The following is a 19,378-nucleotide window of genomic DNA, read 5'->3' as shown; positions in this document are numbered from 1 at the left end:
CCACAACCCCACTAGAGCCCAGAGCAGAAGCAGCACTCAAGGGCTCTATGCACATACACGCCATTTTAGGGCCTATACCCTACTTCCTTCACAGGTGCTACCGCTGATACTAATGAAGGCTCTGTTCCATTCTGGTCCATTGTGCGTGTTGGCTCACTGGAAACACTTGTGCTCAAAGTGTCCTTGAGTGGGTTCCAAACGGCCCCTGTATGTACGGGTCTGTAACTATGAGAGTGTACACTCTCAGAGTTATGGGGGTCCTTGAATTTAAAACATTTGATAACCACTGTATACATTAAATGGATCGGAGCCTTAATTAGTATCATCACTAACACCTGTGAGGGAAGTAGGGAAGTGGCCCGGAAAGCAAGGAAGCTTACAGAAGGAAGGGACATGGTCACATGACTGGGCTGCGCCAAGACGCTTTCATGGGAGCCAAACTACATCCGGAGGTTCGGTGGAACGCATTGAAGTCAGTGAGAGCTCATGAACAAACACTATTTCTGAATGATTGAGACCTTTTGTAAAGTAATCGCTTCTGGAAAATAACTGAAGACACATAACACATTATTGTCTGCTGTGTTGCTTTTCGATGTGTAAACTGTCATTTCATAGAGGTATGGTATCTAAAGAGTACCTTTCTGAACGTACCAAAATACCTCCGAGACAGAAACGATACCTACCGCTGTTTAGATGCTCTGTGCACATCGAAAAGCAAATGATTAGAAAACAACCCGCGATATGTCTTCTTTTATATTCCTGAACCCATTATTATGACAAAAGGTCTCAATCGTTCATAAATAGTGTTTGTTGGTGAGCTGGTCCAGCCGGCTCCATTCACTGCCATGTATTCATTGAACTTCCGGTGCGAGATTTGCCTCCCATGAAAGCGTCATGGCGCAGCCCAGTCACGTGACCATGTCCCTTCCTTCTGTAAGCTTCCTTGCCCGGAAGTACAGTAGGAAGATTATGTGTGCATAGATCCCATTCCACAGCCCCAAAACAAAAGCCAAACAATTAAAAAAGCATGTACCCATGCCATTCCTCACAAGACTTATTATGGTACTTTTTTAATGTACCCATTAGTCTTTTAGAATACTCATGTGAAGGATAATGTTGGATTGTGCTTAAAACAATATATATTTAATGGATGCTGTAATTGTTCCAGTTATGTAAGCTGCCATGTGAGTATGAAAAAAAAATTATATATATAATAATACCACAACCCTGGCTCTCCATCTCATTCTCATTCCATCAGCCTCTCCCTTTGAAGGAGAATCCCTCCGTCGTGTGTTCAACCCAGTTGAATGTTCCCGATCCTTAATTGGGCTACAGAGGGGAAAATGTATGCTGATTCAGTACATGCAGTATGTAAATATATGCACACAAACATAGACACTAAACGATGCAGAAGTATATCATACTATAATATACAGTATAGGGGGTTCTACTATGGAAATGTGCATTCTTTGATCCACTGGTTGCTAATATAACAGTGTGTGGATGGATGGGAGGCTGTGTGTGTGTGTGTGTGTGGGGGGGGCCTGAATGGCGTCTCCACCAACGGGGAGGCCCGTCCTTTCAGCCAACTGTCTGCTGCTGTTATCACAGAGCGAGGCAACAAAGGGAGAATTCCTCCAGTCGGCTCCTAGCCGCATGCTCTCGCACTTGATGAATATCCCTGCGTGTACGCGCACACACACACACATGCGTTCATGCACGCACACTTGTGCATGTTCCAATGCCTACACAGATCTGAGCTGAACATTCATACATGGATTCCCCCCGACTCACTCTCTATCTCTGTCTCTCTCTCTCTCCCCCTCTCTTCCTCTCTCTCTCTCTCTCTCTCCCTCTCTTCCTCTCTCTCTCTCTCTCTCTCCCTCTCTTCCTCTCTCTCTCTCTCTCTCTCTCTCTCTCTCTCTCTCTCTCCCCCTCTCTCTCTCTCTCTCTCTCTCTCTCTCTCCCTCCCTCTCTCCATCACCTGCATTCTCATGCACTGCTGCTGTTCTATTTCTCTGTTCAACTGTTCCTTTATCCCTCACCCCTCTTTCCCCTAACCCCCCCCCCCACCCCCCTTTCCTCAATTGTGTTCTCTGACTCTTTTCTCTTTAAACGTATGCCCCCTCCCTCCCTCCCTCCTTCCCACCCTCGACTCTCTCTCTCTCTCTCTCTCTCTCTCTCTCTCTCTCTCTCTCTCGCTCTGCTCCCTGAGTTCTGTTACACTGCTGGTATTGTGAGCTTTGTTCCAATGTGCTCATTCCATATGTGTGTCACATCTCTCTCCCCCCCCCCCTCCTCCTCCTCCTCCTCTCCCTGTGACTGCGCTCCTCTTCTCCTCCTTTACTTTCTCTCTCTCCCTGCCTCGGTCTCCTGCTGTCTGTCTATCTCTCTCTCTCTTCTCTCTCTCCCTGCCTCGGTCTCCTGCTGTCTCTCTATCTCTCTCTCTCTCTCTCCCTTCTCTTCTGTTCCCCACCATTCGTCTCTCATGCACACCTTTTCCATCAATCAATCAATCAATGTATTTGTCACATGCAGATGTAAAAAAGTAGTACTTCTAAAATGCAGTGAAATGTATGCAGGTCAGCCCCACAGATGGACCTGTGTGTGTGTGTGTGTGTGTGTGTGTGTGTTGTGTGTGTGTGTGTGTGTGTGTGTGTGTGTGTGTGTGTGTGTGTGTGTGTGTGTGTGTGTGTGTGTGTGTGTGTGTGTGTGTGTGTGTGTGTGTGTGCGTGCAGCAGGTTGGTTCTGAATAGTCAAACCAGCATCAATGCAGGTCAACTGTAGGACAATAACCCTCGTCTTATTGTTCTTTCTCCAGCAGGACAATCCTTGTTATTTTCTCTCATGCTGAACCTCTCTTCTTCCGATCACTTATGCCCTGTATGCCTCCCCTCTCTCTTTCTCTGTGTCTGTCTGTCTGTCTGTCTCTCTGTCTGTCTGTCTGTGTCTCCCCTCCTCTGCAGGGAGACAGTTGGGACGAATCTTGGCAGCTGCTCAGACATTCCTCCCCCCCTCCATCCCTCTCACCCCCCCCCCCCTCTCTCTCTCTCTCTCTCTCTCTCTCTGCTCTGCTCTGCTCTGCTCCTATTCATTGGCCGATCATCACTCCTCATCTACCTTATTGGGGTCTGTCCTCTCCTGCTGTGATAGGCTCACACACTCTCCTGGGTGTCAGCATGCCTTGCAGTGTGTGTGTGTGTGTGTGTGACTGACTGTGTGTGTCCAGTCTTCTTTCAACCATTCTACATCTCCTCTGAATGTAATCAACCCATACTGTATATGGAGATCTCTGTAGTATGCAATACCCATTGTCATAGCACCCATTTTAACTGTCTGTCTGTGTCCCACTCCCACATGGAGATCTCAGTATCTGTCTGTCTGCCTGTGTCTAAAGAGTGCAAACTGACTGTGAAAAGTGGACCGGTTAAGTAATCAATTAGCAGGTGTGGGGTTGCCATGGCAATCAATTGGCTGAGGCAGAGGCTGGAAATTGCACAGGTGAGGGTACTTGCCTGTAGTGTCTGCTTGCTGTTATCACAGTGCGAGGCAACAGTGTAAGGTCGTCGATGGCTAGCCAGGGCAAGTGCTACAGCAAGTGCTACGGGCTAAGATGGAGTCTGAAGGGTTTTCAGACTACGGCCGGAGATTAGGAGTGAGTCTGCAGTTCTGATTGTCGTGGGAAGTTCATTCCATAGTTTAAGGGAGAAGAGTCTCTCTCTCTCTCTCTCTCTCTCTCTCTCTCTCTCTCTCTCTCTCTCTCTCTCTCTCTCTCTCTCCTACCTGGCCCCTCTCCTCCTAGCCTGATGTCTCTCTCTCTCTCTCTCTTTCTCTCTTTCTCTACCTCTCTCTCTCTACCTCTCTCTACCTGGCCCCTCTCCTCCTAGCCTGATGTGACTCTGGTCAACACAAGTAACACTAATGATTATAATTGGCTGTGCTCTGTGTGGTGTCCGGCTTGTTTTCCCTTGATCCACGCACGCACGCGCACACACACACACACACACACACACACACACACACACACACACACACACACACACACACACACACACACACACACTCAGGCAAAGGCCACTCCTTGTTTCCAGCTCTGCGGAGACACCTAATATGAGCCTGAACTGCATGTGTATTGTGTACTTGCGAGGGCAGGCCTATACATATGAGTGCTGTGCATGTGAGCAGGGAATAATTTCCCACTTGGCCTCTTGCGCTCTCATTCTCTGCCTGCCTCAACCCCTTGTGGGTATATAGGGACAGTTGGAGGCTCTGCATTGTGGGTATAGGGACAGAGGCTCTGCATTGTGGGTATAGGGACAGAGGCTCTGCATGTGGGTATAGGGACAGAGGCTCTACATTGTGGGTATAGGACAGAGGCTCTGCATTGTGGGTATAGGGACAGAGGCTCTGCATTGTGGGTATAGGGCAGAGGCTCTGCATTGTGGGTATAGGGACAGAGGCTCTGCATTGTGGGTATAGGGACAGAGGCTCTGCATTGTGGGTATAGGGACAGAGGCTCTGCATTGTGGCTATAGGAACAGAGGCTCTGCATTGTGGGTATAGGGCAGTTGGAGGCTCTGCATTGTGGGTATAGGGACAGAGGCTCTGCATTGTGGCTATAGGAACAGAGGCTCTGCATTGTGGGTATAGGGCAGTTGGAGGCTCTGCATTGTGGGTATAGGACAGAGGCTCTGCATTGTGGGTATAGGGCAGTTGGAGCTCTGCATTGTGGGTATAGGGACAGAGGCTCTGCATTGTGGGTATAGGGCAGTTGGAGGCTCTGCATTGTGGGTATAGGGACAGAGGCTCTGCATTGTGGGTATAGGGACAGAGGCTCTGCATTGTGGGTATAGGGACAGATGAAACCCTGAGGCGAAATGTACATAGTGGCCGAATTTGGTATTGCGGCTCAAGCCAGCGCTCTGGCTCTGTATTGTGGTAGACCCACGGTTGTACTTCTGCTTTTTTATTTTACATAATTTCCTCTGAAAAGTCCTAGTAGTAGTAATGTTGAAGTATAAATATATCCGGGTCTTAAAGGGCTATGGGCGATTGGAGGCTCTGTTTGAACAGAACAGGAGGCGGCTCACGTTTCCCCGCCGGCTGTGCTCTTTACACAACCACTGTGTGAACTGGAGCAGCGCTATAGCATGTTAAACAGTCAGGCTTATTTACACTAGTAAAATGTGTTCATTTAACCACATGAACCCTAGCATTGGAAATGGAGGACCTCGATGTGAACAAGTATTTTCTGGGTTTATCCTCTTAGCGGATCTTGTATTGTTGAACTACTGAGCTTTCCTCAAACTGTGCTTTCTCTGCAAAACTATGAATTAAATCCGGTAAATGTACCCTAACTATACAAGCTCACAGCGTGTCACACTGAACTTGTAGATCGGCTGTAAGAGATTTGGTGTAGAGGGGGAAAAGATGCAGACCAAGTATAGAGCCCTGGAGGACAAGTATAGAGAGGGTTTTAGCCGGACAAGATTAACTCTAGCTAGCTTTGTCTGCAACAGTTGGAATGTGTGTGCTAATTTTACACTTTGGCTATAAAGCTGCTGCCATGGGAAGAAAATGTATCGTGGAAATGTAATTGAGATGATGTCTTTGTTTACTGGTTCACTAAGCTGGAACTATAATAAGTGAGCAGTGGGACTTGCCACTAAATATTTCATACGTTTGTACAGTAGGATATACTGTACACCCGAGGTGCCTGCTAAGTTGTTGGCGGGGATGTCATAGACTCGCCTATGTAGTTGCTGAATGGGAAGAAGGAAAAAAAAAAACCTGTTAAGAACCGTTTTGAAATCAATCTGCCACGCATGGCGTGAGGCCGCAGTGAAATATTAACGCGGGTTAGCAGAGGGGCAGGTGAGCTTATATAGGGATGGAAACTGAGCTAGTGTGGAGGAACAGAACAGGAGGTGTAGGAGGAAAGAATGGAGTGTTGCTGGACCCGGGGAAAGGAGCCAAGCTGAGGCTTTAGCATGCTAATGAGAGAGAGGGCCAGAGAAGGGACATGGACGTGGTTTGTTTCGGTGAGGGAGAGGATAAGGTCAGGTTACACAGTAAAAAAAGAAGAAAAAGGGACTAGTGTGCTTGCTTGGACTCAGTTGAGATGCTAGCAAGTAGGATTAACGCAGGTTTTTATTTAAAGTATTTCGATAAACATGCTTGCTGGATAGAATTGCTTAAGATACGGTATCTTCCAATAGCTACCTTGTTTTTGTCAATTATTTTGGGCGATAAACACCTTCTTCCAGTTTCTTCTTCACTATTGCAAAACATTATGGGAGATGGGAGAAGAACCGAATATGCAATACAAGATGATAAAAAAGGCTTTGGCAGGAGAACTGGTATAGGTTTCATAAGTTAAGATGGAAGTGAAACTAGGAAAGCATAGCTTTTAATGCCAATGTACTGGTCTCATTCAGGTGGTACTGTGTGCTAGCATGGATATGGTAAATTGTGCATTTATATACTGTAGCTCCTTTATCCAAGGCAATTTACATAGAGTGCATTAGGGGTTCAGCGTCTTGCTCAAGGGCACTTCGACAAAAATCTATTATTAGAGGAACACAAACACCTACAGTAGGCTACATTCAAAACACCCACAATTACCATTATTTCCTTTATCTTTGAAAAAAGAAAAAAAAAGGCTGGATCAGGATGATCAGATAATGTAGTCCGTTCTATTAAGAAAATGTCAAATGCTCTCCTCAAGCACTTAACCCCAATGAAAGGGTAATGAAACATTATTAGAACTCAATTAAACATTTTCATAGATTTGGAGCCCCCTAAACCTGCTTCCTTTCCCCTATAGCTCCTGTTCATATGGAGCCCCCTAAACCTGCTTCCTTTCCCCTATAGCTCCTGTTCATATGGAGCCCCCTAAACCTGCTTCCTTTCCCCTATAGCTCCTGTTCATATGGAGCCGCCTAAACCTGCTTCCTTTCCCCTATAGCTCCTGTTCATATGGAACAGTAATTGGGAGGAGAAGAATCCATCTGGATCAAGTCCCAGTTGTTAACCATTAGCCCATCCAGTCTGGAAATGGTTCATCATTATTTTGACACTTATACTAAATGGATTTTGGTCTTATAATTAACCCAGAGCCCAAAATTGCACTTATATTGTGACTCCAGAAGAGGGTAGAAATTATCTTATAATGGGTCGGCATTACATTAGCGCTTCTGTAGGTGTCAGCCTGTCAGGGAGAGATGGAGACAGCAGACCAGTGGAGGAATGGGCTGTAAAACTGGAGCAATGAGGAGATTACCAGCTGCTCCCCAGAGTAGCAACCTAGACAAGCAGACTGTGATGGAGAACACAGGTGAGCCGCAGACACTGGGCCATTGTGTGTGTGTGTGTGTGTATGTGTGTGTATGTGTGTGTGTGTGTGTGTGTGTGTGTGTGTGTGTGTGTGTGTGTGTGTGTGTGTGTGTGTGTGTGTGTGTGTGTGTGTGTGTGTGTGTGTGTGTGTGTGTGTGTGTGTGTGTGTGTGTGTGTGTTTTGGTGACTCAATAGTGAAGCTATCAGGTTTGCTTCTTTTTGTGTCTGCGTGCATGTGTGCTTTGCAAAGATCTTTTTATTCCGAACATCAGTTCCACCGCGCACGCACGCACGCGCGCGAGCGCACACACACACACACACACACACACACACACTCTTTCCCCACCATGCCTAAGGTCCGGTAATATTAGCCAGAAGGATTAGTCGGTGGTATGAGCTATAGTGGCAGTCATTTGCTGTAATCAAACACACATCTACAACTGCTGTCTGTTGTGTACACAGATGCTTGGCTGACAGTGTTTGTATTGATTTGAATTACACCGGCAGTCTGCTACAGGTTATGAGGTCATTATGGACCACTGTCAGCTCTTGTGCCAACTTCCAGACAAATGCTATTCAAGTGACACAACTAAAATACTAATTATTTTTACGTTGGTAGTTTAAAACCTCTTTTGATGTGGCGTAATCGATTTTGGGTAATTGAATTTTATCCGCAGCTCAGGCCGGTGCTGGATCACAAAAACAAGACCGAGAAATATAATAGGAGATCCGCATGCAGTCTTAAAAGCACCCTATTGACGCTATTAAACGGAGTAACAACGTTTCGACCTGTCCAAGGACTTAAATTGTCATGTATACAATGCCTCGATAAAGACTTTGGATAGGTCGAAATGACTTTGGATAGGTCTTTTCTCTTTCTTCTAATTGGATTTTTGCCCCATGTCAATTTTTATTGCTGATTGGTGGAGTTGACGGGGCATAGGAGGCAACTATAATGCTACTATAAAATGCATGTCAATAACTATGATACATTTATGGAACATTGTATACGCGATTTATGGATCGATCTAACAATGACCTGTAACAAGATAAACTATACAAAGTGCTCCCCCGAGGCCGAGCACAGGTCTTGGTCACGTCAGGTAGGTTATTGTGGGCCAGTCACGACTATAGACGTTTCACTAATAGCTGTTTACACCCACATTTTGGGTGTAAAGGACTTTCCAAACTTCCCATGTTAGTAGTCCAATTCAGTAATAGTTTTTGTCTGTGAATTTTGCGAAGGGCCACTCTTTGTCAAGTCTGCTCGGATGCAGACTTACATGGGACCAAAGCTTGCTGTATGTCATTAGAATGCCTTATTCTAGACTACGTGGGATGTTTGGAAAATTCCTTTACACCCAAAATATGGGTGTAAACATCTTAGTGAATCGGGCCCAATGTGATTTAAAGTTTGCACTCCTGCAAACTTTAGATGGCAATCTTATCCAATCAGGATGAAATATGAAAGACCTGACAGATCTACTATAATGCTAATGTGTACCGATTTGTGCAATGTTTAGACAACATCTGTAGGGGTAATATCATCAAATGTGTGTTGCAAACATCGGCCTCCTCCTGGTTTGTGCTATAACAGGCAGCAGGCCGATATGAAAAATGCAGGGCAGACATTTTTCCTAGGCTTCTATAGTGCAAAGTTTCTAACCTAAATTAGTGGAGTGGAATTCAAAGGGGCACAAAAGCTACGGTGAATTTGGGTCATCCTCCAAGGAATGGGTAAACAAAAACAGGAACAGGGTGACGTGCAGATTACCGTCTGCTTACAGTATGTCTTTGGCTGATGCCAACCAAGACGGGAAACCCAACAAAAATGTTCCATCCTATGCAACAAAAATGTACCATCCTAGACCACATCGACACTAAAGCATGCAAATGCAAGTTAAAATCAGCCTGCCCACGAGTTTTGTCCGCCCCCAACATCCCAGTGGTTCCTCTGCTCTTCAGCAGCATCAGTGAGTCTGTGCCAAAACAACAATATCAATCATGTTGTATTTTGAGGCCATTGCCCCGTATGAAAAGGAGGGACAGATATAATCTTACTTTATAGTAAGAGATGATGCCCTTGAGCAGTGTGAAGAATGCTGGCTACGAACCTCCAGGCAGAAACACTTTTCCAACACTGCAGAGGCCACGCTCCAGCTACGTCAGCCCAAAATACAGAAGAACACAGCGATTTTTTTGTATATTGCATATAGTAGCTGAATTGAACAGCCACCAGCTTAGATCCCTGATGCATGCAGCAAGACCAAACCGCTGACATGCCGGAACATTCACTCAACAACACATCCATAGTCTGAATTTAACTCGGGTGTCCACATTGTGCATACCGACTCGTTAAATAGGTGATGTTAATGTGAACACATACCCCAGAGGGAGCCTCCTGGCGAAGTAGGGGTGTATATCTTTGGTCCAACGTCCTCACAGTCCCACACACAATAGTTCCGACACCCTACTACCCCAAACCCTAACCTAACCCCTAACCTAATCATAAACGCATGGGGAAGCCACGGGTGAGTCTTGACCGGCCACGTATGTGTGTTAAGTGGCCACGTATGTCGGACTATTAGTATGTCGCACTAATGTATACCCCCCCGGCGCTGCAAAGTAGTACTTGTGTGTTCTTGCCACCAGCTCACCCTAAAGAGAGCATGATTTTAACACTGGTGGCAGGTTTAAACCACCAGTGTTGAGCTTTAAACCACTGCGTGTAGGCAGACTAGTCTAGTTGGCGATAAACGTACAAATGATGTGTACTATGTAGCTAAAGGGTGTAGCTTTACTTGTTTACATTTTGCACTTGATACTACGATTTCTTGTAAAACCGGTCAGTATTTGACCTTCAGTTGAGTAGCCTACTCAACTGTACCGGAGTCTTTGTGATCCTCTTGTTTACTTTTTTGAGGATTAGTTACTGTATATCTGTACAAATATTTGAGGTGTTAGCTAGCCCTGCCAAAAGTATTTGATGTGATTTGTATTTAAATTAGTCCACAAGGCAAGCTAGCCTTTATTGTTTTGTTAAGGCAGATTCATAATCTTTGCAAAGTTAATGTTTGCATGCATCTAGTTAGTTGCTGCGAGAGTGAGGTCTAGCCAACACCAACTTGGGATTCCTGCATCTATTTTGTTTATAAACTACAGTATATTCTATAGGTTAGCTTATGAACGGCCTTTTTTTCCAAGTTTCAGTGATTCTGACAGCATTATCACATTATATATAATGATAAATATTGATATTGATCAATACGAGGGAAAATATAGTAATCATATATTTGTGAAGTAGAAAAACCTTTCTGTAGTTTTCTGTGAGTGCATTAAGCAGGTGTCACCTGTCCATCGACACATACGCAAAAGATGAACTCATTTAACTTAATGTACCCTTTCTTTCTCTCGTGGATTCAAGCTCTACTGGAGCCTACTGGCTGCGATTAGGAAACGCAGAGACGTCCCACGTGGTGTTGGTCCCATGATGCGACTATTACTAACACTGAAACCCTGCCTAAATCTAACCCTAACCGTCCCTAACTAACACCAGTCTTAACCGGCCATGTAAGTCACCTATCCTCGTATCAGTCTTTACCGGCCACGGAAGTCAGTTTCACTATGTTTTTGCTTCGGCGGCAGTCATTTCACTTCTGTTTCCTAACCCCAGCCAGTATACTGTAGGCCTACAGTAGAGCCTACTGGCTCGATTGCATCGTCTTGATAACTACTATAAGTACTGGTTTATCGGTTGATGACATTCAAAGTGGGTACTTTCTCTCCATGTGTTGTCTTTTCTCTTAGACCCTCTCTCTCTCTCTCTCTCTCTCTCTCTCTGTGTGTGTCTGAACAGCCAAAAGACTTGTTATTTTCATTTCCCTCTCCATCTCTCTTTGTACGTATGTCTTTGTCTGTATTACAGTCTGCGTGGGTAAATTGCATGTGGCTATTTTTAGTGTGCCTCATGGCACTTACCTCCCTCATATGCATTATTATGCTACCTCTTGTGTGCCTGTCATCTCTGCTATATCCTCCCTCGCATGGTGCGTCTGTTTGCTGCCTAGTCAGCATGGCAGCTATAACTAAAGCAGGATAAAAATACACACCTTGGGAGGACGACACACGATTACAACAGTGGTTCCCAAACCTTTTAGTTTTGTGACCTAAAAACAGAGATTCAACGTTTTGCCCGGGACCCAAACTAGTGAACATCGCTGACGAGGCGGAGGTCGCTTCTCGCCCCTTATAGACGTCTGACTGGTACTGAAGAGAAGGTGGCGATCCGAGCACTCTATAAAAATGAGGAGAGGGTGGATATAAAATCAAGGTACTTTATTAATAATGTTAAAACATAAAAATAAAAAATTTGTCCGTGACCCACAAATGGGTCGCCGACCCAGTGTTTGGTCATTACAAGACGGCCGTAAAATGACAAAATAAAACAAACCATGTACAGTATGATGTACAGTATATTAGTGCATACATGCACTCCATGCAGTGCACCATGTGATGTACAGTACATTAGATACTGTGCCGTGCAGCCCCCCACCCCCACCACTGACTGGCCAGCGGCGTGTCCCAGGATGGGGACGCGTGTGGCCGGTGTTTGCCAAAGACAAATCAAGGAGAATTAGCCTGTAATGGGAAGCTAATGAGAGAGTAATTTAGCGCTGACAGTAAGTGGGGTTTCTCGGCAGAGAATGATAGTGTTTTTCTGTGTCGTCGTCCCTTGCGGTGTGTGTATGTGTGTGTGTGTGTGTGTGTGTGTGTGTGTGTGTGTGTGTGTGTGTGTGTGTGTGTGTGTATGTGCGTGTGTGTGTTTGTCAGACACTAAATGCAGGCAGAGGCGTGTGGGGTTTCTTCTTATAGAAACAACATGGTGATTATGGACTTATGAACAGACATACAGGAATTTCAACTATCCCAATGCTCACACCATATCTCCTCAACCCCCCATGCCTCGTCCCTGACCACAAGTGTGTGTGCCTGCGTGCGAGTGTGTGTATGATGCTTTGGTGGAGAAATAATCAAGAAAAAACTATAGATTTTGAGTGTTCAATCAGATCTGAGTCGAACAGCAAGCAACGCCCAGTGCCTCCTCCTCGAGTCATTATGTACAAGTCTTCAGGGGTCTTATGTTAGTCCGAAGTACCAATAGTTTGACATACGTGGCCGGTTAAGACTCACCCGTGGCATCAACAGTTAAGACACATGCGTGGCCGGTTAAGACCATTTTCCAACCCGATATCACAAACAATTGGCGACGCCTCCTTCTGTGCCTCCCGTCATGTGTCACATGACTCACATTGCAGGACACCATTGCATTTGCTCTGTGTCCGTGGTGGGAAATATTGATGTTGGGATTGCCTTGACGCGGGTAATGATGTACTATTTCTGTCCATATCGGTTTGCAAGCTCTACCGAACCTCACAATGTTCGACACGGCAACTTGCTTTAGCACGCTCGGGGGTGTCTCTCGTGGCCTAAGTTCACTAAAGACAGCACCCTTCCGCCGTGGTGTAAAACTATACATAAAACTATATATAGAAACTAAGAAAACACAGTCGGCGGTTGTTGGAAAAATAGTGGCGGCAACGGGATTCGAACTCGGGATGTGTGGACCCGAGACTGTAATAATGATTGGACCAGCACGCTGCCAGAATGGTTTTGAGCTGTCTTAGAATGTGAGAATGCCCCTCCCCGCGGGCCCCTTACTTCTTGGAGTTGGAGTTCAAATGAAAAACTATATCATTCAGGAGATATATTTTCTCTCTATTGAGACTTTAATATCCTCAAGTGTCATTATCTTTAATACTGAATATGAGAAACATACTGTCATATGTTACTAGTCTCCCAATCTCTCTTAACACTCACGCAAGTGAGTTGAAAATGTAGTATTGTAAAATTACAACTGCCAATTGTCTGTAGTACGGTTCTAATCTTTCAATAAAAACACAGCTTGAAATGGATAATCCCACTTATACAGTTTGGTAGCCAGAAGAGAGATGAGTCTAGTTCACTTGGATCATTGGCCAGAGTGTCGTAGGGAGTGTGTTGTCATGTTTATTAATTTTTGCCTATGGCAGCCGGCCAGCTCGGTAGCGTTCTGTTCTAATTAGTCTTAAGCTCTTTGAATATTGTGCTATGTTATGTTTTGCGTTCCATCAAAAGGTTGAAAATGATATTGAAATTTAGTCTACAAGCTGAAAGGACAGCTTGTAGCAAATGTTAGAAATAACCTTGCTTTTTTATTATGCACATTAATTTAGAAATGCGATGAGACCTCATGCTGTTATCTGAAAATAATGCACAATGTATTATCCTTCTCCATGGCTTTTGTACAACAGGAGTTGGATCAGCTTACTGTAGGCCAGCCTGATATTTCACCGGCTCACTGTGCAGATACAGTGTACAGTGAAGTGTGGTGGCGTAGGCACATGTAGCTTAGCATGTTTCTACATGAGGGCTGGATAGCACAAAGCAACTTTGGTAGTTATGTTAAGGAATACACACGCACACACAGAGACACACAGACACACACGCGCATGCGTTCATAAGTTACGTTTAGATAGCACTGCGGCATTACACATACACACCCACATAAATCGCTACAAGGCTTGACTTAACCGCCCCGTGCTTGCTTGGTCTCTGGTAATTTGTCCTTGTGAACGGCATTGTCACTGATCTGGGCAGGGTTCTGTTATCTGATGGTGTGAGCCTGTCTTTCTTTGCATGGCAGGAAGATGAGTATGTGCGATAGACTCAGACGACCTCGCAGCCTTAGAACAGCTTTAGAACACCGCCATTAGAGGCTTGCTCCTGAACGGCCGCACTGGTTGAAATGATTTGGGGGCTTTGCAGAGAAAAGAACATGAGGTTCAGGTTCAGGTTTATTTTTGTCATAATAAATACAGAGTATAAATACAATGAAATGGTTTTGCACTCTCAGTCTTACATACACCAGTGTAAACAGGACAAAAACAAACAAACAGCTATAGTGCAAAAGAAAGAACACAAAAACAAAAGAAAGTGCAGAGTAAAGTGACAGAAAAGTACAGTTCAAGGTCAGTTATTCAGCAGCCTGACTGCCTGGGGGAAGAAACTGTTGTTACTGAGACGGGTCACGGGTGGTACGAGATTTGATGCTCTGGTAGCGTTTTTTGGAAGGGAGTAGTTGGAACAGGGTATTTGCGGGATGGCTGGGGTCTTTAATGATGTTGTGGGCTTTTTTGGTACAGCGAGTGGTGTGGATGTTATGGAGACTAGGTAATGCTGTGCCGATGATTTTAGCTGCTGTTTTAACGGTCTACTGCAGCCTGTTGCAATCCTGTGCAGTCGTGTTACTTTACCACACTGTGATACAGCCAGTTAAGACACTTTAAATTATACAACGATAAAAGTTCACAAAGGCGCCTCAGAAAGTACAGTCGCTCCTGCGCCTTCTTGAGGATGTACTCGGTGTTGAGCGACCATGTGAATGTGTCTGTGATGTGTATGAATGACCATGTGAATGTGTCTGTGATGTGTACGCCCAGGATTTAAAAGTTACCAACTATGTCGACAGATGACCCCTTGATGGAAATGGGGGTGTGGATGATGCGTACCTTTGGACTTCCTAAAGTCTACAATGAATTCTTTGGTCTTATTGATGTTAAGTGAGAGGTTGTTGTTGTTGCACCATAGAGTTAGATCTTCCTCCTATAGGCCCTCTCGTCACCGTCGGTTATTAATCCGATCACTGTGGTATCTACAAATTTAATTATGCTATTATTCCCACAACATACTGTACAACAGAGGACTGAGGCAGCAGCCTTGGGGCGCGCCGGTTCTGGTGAGAATTGTGTAGCCTGGGGCCTGCCTGTCAGAAAATCAAATGGCCAGTTACAGATGGAGCTGCCCAGACCAACACTAATTTAGATGGAACGATGGTGTTGAATGCGGAACTATGGTCAATGAACAGTAGTCTGACTGAGTGTACCAAGGCAGTGTGTAAAGCAAGAGAGATCGCATCATCCACGGATCTATTTGAACAGTAAGCAAACTGTAATGAATCAATGCTAGCAGGAATGATGCTCTTGATATAAGAAATAACCAATTTCTCCAGACATTTCATGACAACAGAAGTCAAAGCAACAGGTCGATAATCGCTAAGACAACAGGTGACAGGTTGTTTTCTTGGCAATGGGCACAAAACACACACACACACACACACACACACACACACACACACACACACACACACACACACACACACGATGACAGGGACAGGTTAAAGGTGTCAGTATAGACCCATCATGACAGCTGGTTGTAGCATGCCTTAAGGACACGAGAGGCTTTATGAGTATTAACCTTTTTGGAACGCTTTACTCACAGTCCTCTGAGTCACCTGTAGGTCCACCGCCTCAGGTGAGCTCCGCACCGTCGTAGCCGGGTCCAAGTTATGAGCCCCGAAGTGGGAAAGAAATGGATTGTGCTCGTCCAGTAAAGGCGCGGAGGTGTCAGTGATTGTGCCTGACTTGGGTTTATAGCCCGTATAACCGCCTGCAGTCCACATTCGCCGCGAGTCACAGCCGCTGTAATTGTGTTCCAATTTGTCCCTGTGCTGCCTCTTTGCAGCTTTGATAGCCTTTCTCAGTTCGTATACCTGGTTCGTTTGTAGCGTGTTCAACGTCCCCGCATTTGAAAGCAATGGTGCGCTCACTCAGTTTAATGCGTCTGTCATTGTTAATCCATGGCTTTTGGTTTGGATAGAAGCGAATGGAATGTACTGGAATCCAGTTATGACTTGGTGTGCGCGCGTGTGTGTGTGTGTGTGTGTGTGCACGCGTGTGTGCGCGTGCGTGTGCAAATGGTGCATTTATACGTGCAAATTCTGCATTTATATAGCACTTTTATCCAAAGCGTAAGCCCTTTACATACAGTAGATTACATTCATCCATGCACACACACATTAATGGCAGAGAAAACCAGGCAGGCACTAGCCTGCACAACGGGAACAAAATAGCGGTTCAGCGTCTTGCTCAAGGACACTAACTCTGGGAGAGCCCCGGGATAGACCTAGACCTGTGTGTGTTCGCACTCACACACACGTGACACGTGTCTGCATGCGCACGCATGCTCCTGTGCATATGACTGGGGGATTGTCAAACATAGCGGTGCTGAAGTTAGGCCCAAATATGTGTTTAGGGGAGTTCCAACATCGGATGCCTTATGGGCACTGTGGTATTCCGACACGAGAATAGCAACAGTATGTTAAAGTTTGCCTGACTATTATTGTATAACTACTGTTGGTGCCACAGGCTGTTAAATTATAATGAGGATTTCCATATAGACAAGCTGTGGCATTCCAGCATTCGTGAAATCAATATGCAGCAAACACTGCTATAGTACTGCAGGCCCTTTCCCAGAAATGCATTAAATATGAATGTATTTAATGTTTGTATGGCACGGCACTTCAACCCATAGCATATGTTTCTCTACAGATTTTCTCTTCAGAGTCATGCCTTGGTTCTGAATAGCATGTTGTTTGTGGGAACAACGTGAGCCCCGGAAGCACCCGCTGAACCGGTCACACGCCATGAGTCGGGAAGCGCTGTGCAACAACAACACAATAAGTCCCTGTCACGCCATTGCACACGCAGCAACACGGAGTGACTTTGTTCCTTACAACATTTTCCCGTCCTCGCCTAAGTCTTTTCTCTTCTTTTCTTTGTTATTTTTTTTTAGTTTTTGTGTTGTTTTTGTTGTTGTCTGCAATCGCTTTTTTTTTGTCTGGTAGTTGTTTCTCAACAAAATGTGATCTGTGTGTGGAGCCACGACGCAGTCAATCAACGTACTATTTTTATATCTGTGGTCGTTCTTTCTTTTTCAGTCTTACTTCTGTCTATAAAAGACACCAGACAACTTTTAAAAAGCATCAAATTGGATTGATGCTCTCTCGTGTCTACACCGCACGGAAAACCCACGGTGAACAGTTTTTTTTTTTTACAGTTACATTTCAGGCATTTAATTGATGCATCCATCCAGAGTGACGGGCGTTGCCAGGCGTACATTAGCCATTAACGTGGATTGCTCCCAAGACGGTTCCCTTCATAGAGGGCAATTGGTCCGTCTCGCCAATGGAGACCAAGCCTGCCACCCTGACGGTGTGCGCAAACATTTCCTCCACTCACACACACATAACACGCTGACGTGCCGGGCAGGCACTTAGCTATTCAGCATGTGTGTGATGTCCGAGAGGATCGTTACGGTGTGACCACTGCTAGAATATTAATCCAGCGACTCCTGTTCCCTTGGCAATTTGTCCATTCAAGCATATTCCTCTGCCTGCCTGCCGTACGTACGGTACGTACTTAATCCTCCTAAAGGTTTTCAAAAGGGGGAAAGATGTGCTGACCCAATAAAGTGCTGACGCTACTGTTCTCCTCCGCAGGCACATTTTCAAGGAGGAAAGAGTCGTTTTGTTTACACCTCCTAAAAACTTAAGTTCCTCTACTACAACACCCCCCCCCCCCCCCCAACAAGCCCCCCTCCACCGCCCCAAGTGAAAGTTTTGACGACGTGATGACAGTTTAAGGTCAGCTGAAAATAGCACGTTGGTTGTCTTTGGCAGCTCGGATCGGTCAGACCGGGTGGATTGTTCCAGCCCTTTGTTCGGCGGCGCGCGGCGGGTTCTTGATGAATCTTATTTAAATCCAGGCTTCAGATGTGCGGTTTGAATTGTTTCAGCTGAGGTGGTTTTGGCCACAGTTGAAAAGCTGAATGTTCCTTTTTGTCTTTTTTAGGTCAGAAGTTTGTGTAAAAGACGAGAGGGGAGTTTGTTATGCTTACAAAGTGTGTGTGTGTGTGTGTGTGTGTGTGTGTGTGTGTGTGTGTGTCAGTGTGAGGCGGTACCGTTTCACCACTGTATTATTAGCTTTGCTCTCGGACATGGTTGGTCTACTTTTCCCGTCCTCTCTCTCTCTCTCTCTCTCTCTCTCTCCCCCATCCAACCTCTGCGGTGCTCTCTCTCCCATCCATCCATACTGGATGGAAAGTGCCGAGTCATCAGAGCACAGACCACTGTGGCGCTCCTATGGCCACAGCCCACAACATGGCATTTATACCGGATCAGGGCTTTCTACCCAGCGCCCGGATTGGCACATATTTGCGGCTTGCTTACTTTGGGACTAGCATATTTTTTCTAACTGAAAGAGGAGAACAAAAAACTGAGCACAACAAGTAATTTGACTCCCCTGTTTTTTTTAAAACCATAGCTTGGGGTTTGCCTCTGGAGAATACACGGCGTGCTCTTTGAGTATACGCTAGCGTTGCAGTTCTCGCTGTATTTCAGGAAAGCGGGTTGTGATGGGGTCATCGTGAGGCAGGCCCTGTCATTCTGTCTCCTCCGTGAGGGTTAGTTGTATGTTGTCTTTGGTGTGTGTTTCGGCGGCAGGCTATACGCTCCGCCCCGCTATAGCCGTGCAATTATTTTGTTCCTTCCCAAACCACTGCTTGGTTTTTCTGAAACTTGCAATTGACTAGTCGGTGTCCATATAGTCCACACACACGTGGATGATGTCATGTCATCACCCCTCCTGGCCGGTTTCCAGGGTTACCGTGGGTTGCCCCCCCCCCCCCCCCCCCCCCTCCCCCCTCCAACACGTCTCACCCACCTCCAATTAATGTTGGCAATCCGATGGAGTAATTAGTAACCTCCGGCCCCCAGAGGGCAGATACACGGTGTGGCCTTTTGCTGCTGTAAATCCCTCCCCTGGCCAGTGGCGTGAAGTAACTAAGTAGATATTCTTAAGTACTTGTAGTTCTTCTACTCCACTACATCCAAATATTGTATACTTTTACTCCACAACATGTATTTGTAAACTTTAGTTACTAGTTACAAAACATACTTCAGCCTTATATACATTATGGCCATTTGAAAATAGCCAATAGAATCTACAAGCTCACAATGTGTCACAGCGTGAAGATCTGCTATATTTTCAAAATATTCTCATACGTTTGAAAATGAAATGGGACATTCTGCATATCGTGCATAATGAGT

At 45.5% G+C, this 19,378-nt stretch overlaps 1 protein-coding gene across 5 annotated transcripts in view; it reads left to right on the top strand.

Moving 5' to 3' along the window:
• fat3a (FAT atypical cadherin 3a) overlaps nt 1-19,378 on the top strand; it is a 238,986-nt gene that overhangs the window by 51,567 nt on the left and 168,041 nt on the right. The window lies entirely within an intron of this gene.

Source organism: Protomyctophum bolini (genome assembly GCF_963924005.1).
Source record: "Protomyctophum bolini genome assembly, chromosome: 9".
Taxonomy (NCBI): domain Eukaryota; kingdom Metazoa; phylum Chordata; class Actinopteri; order Myctophiformes; family Myctophidae; genus Protomyctophum; species Protomyctophum bolini.
Note: the sequence above shows the minus strand (reverse complement) of the source record. Positions and strands in the feature narration are given on the sequence as shown.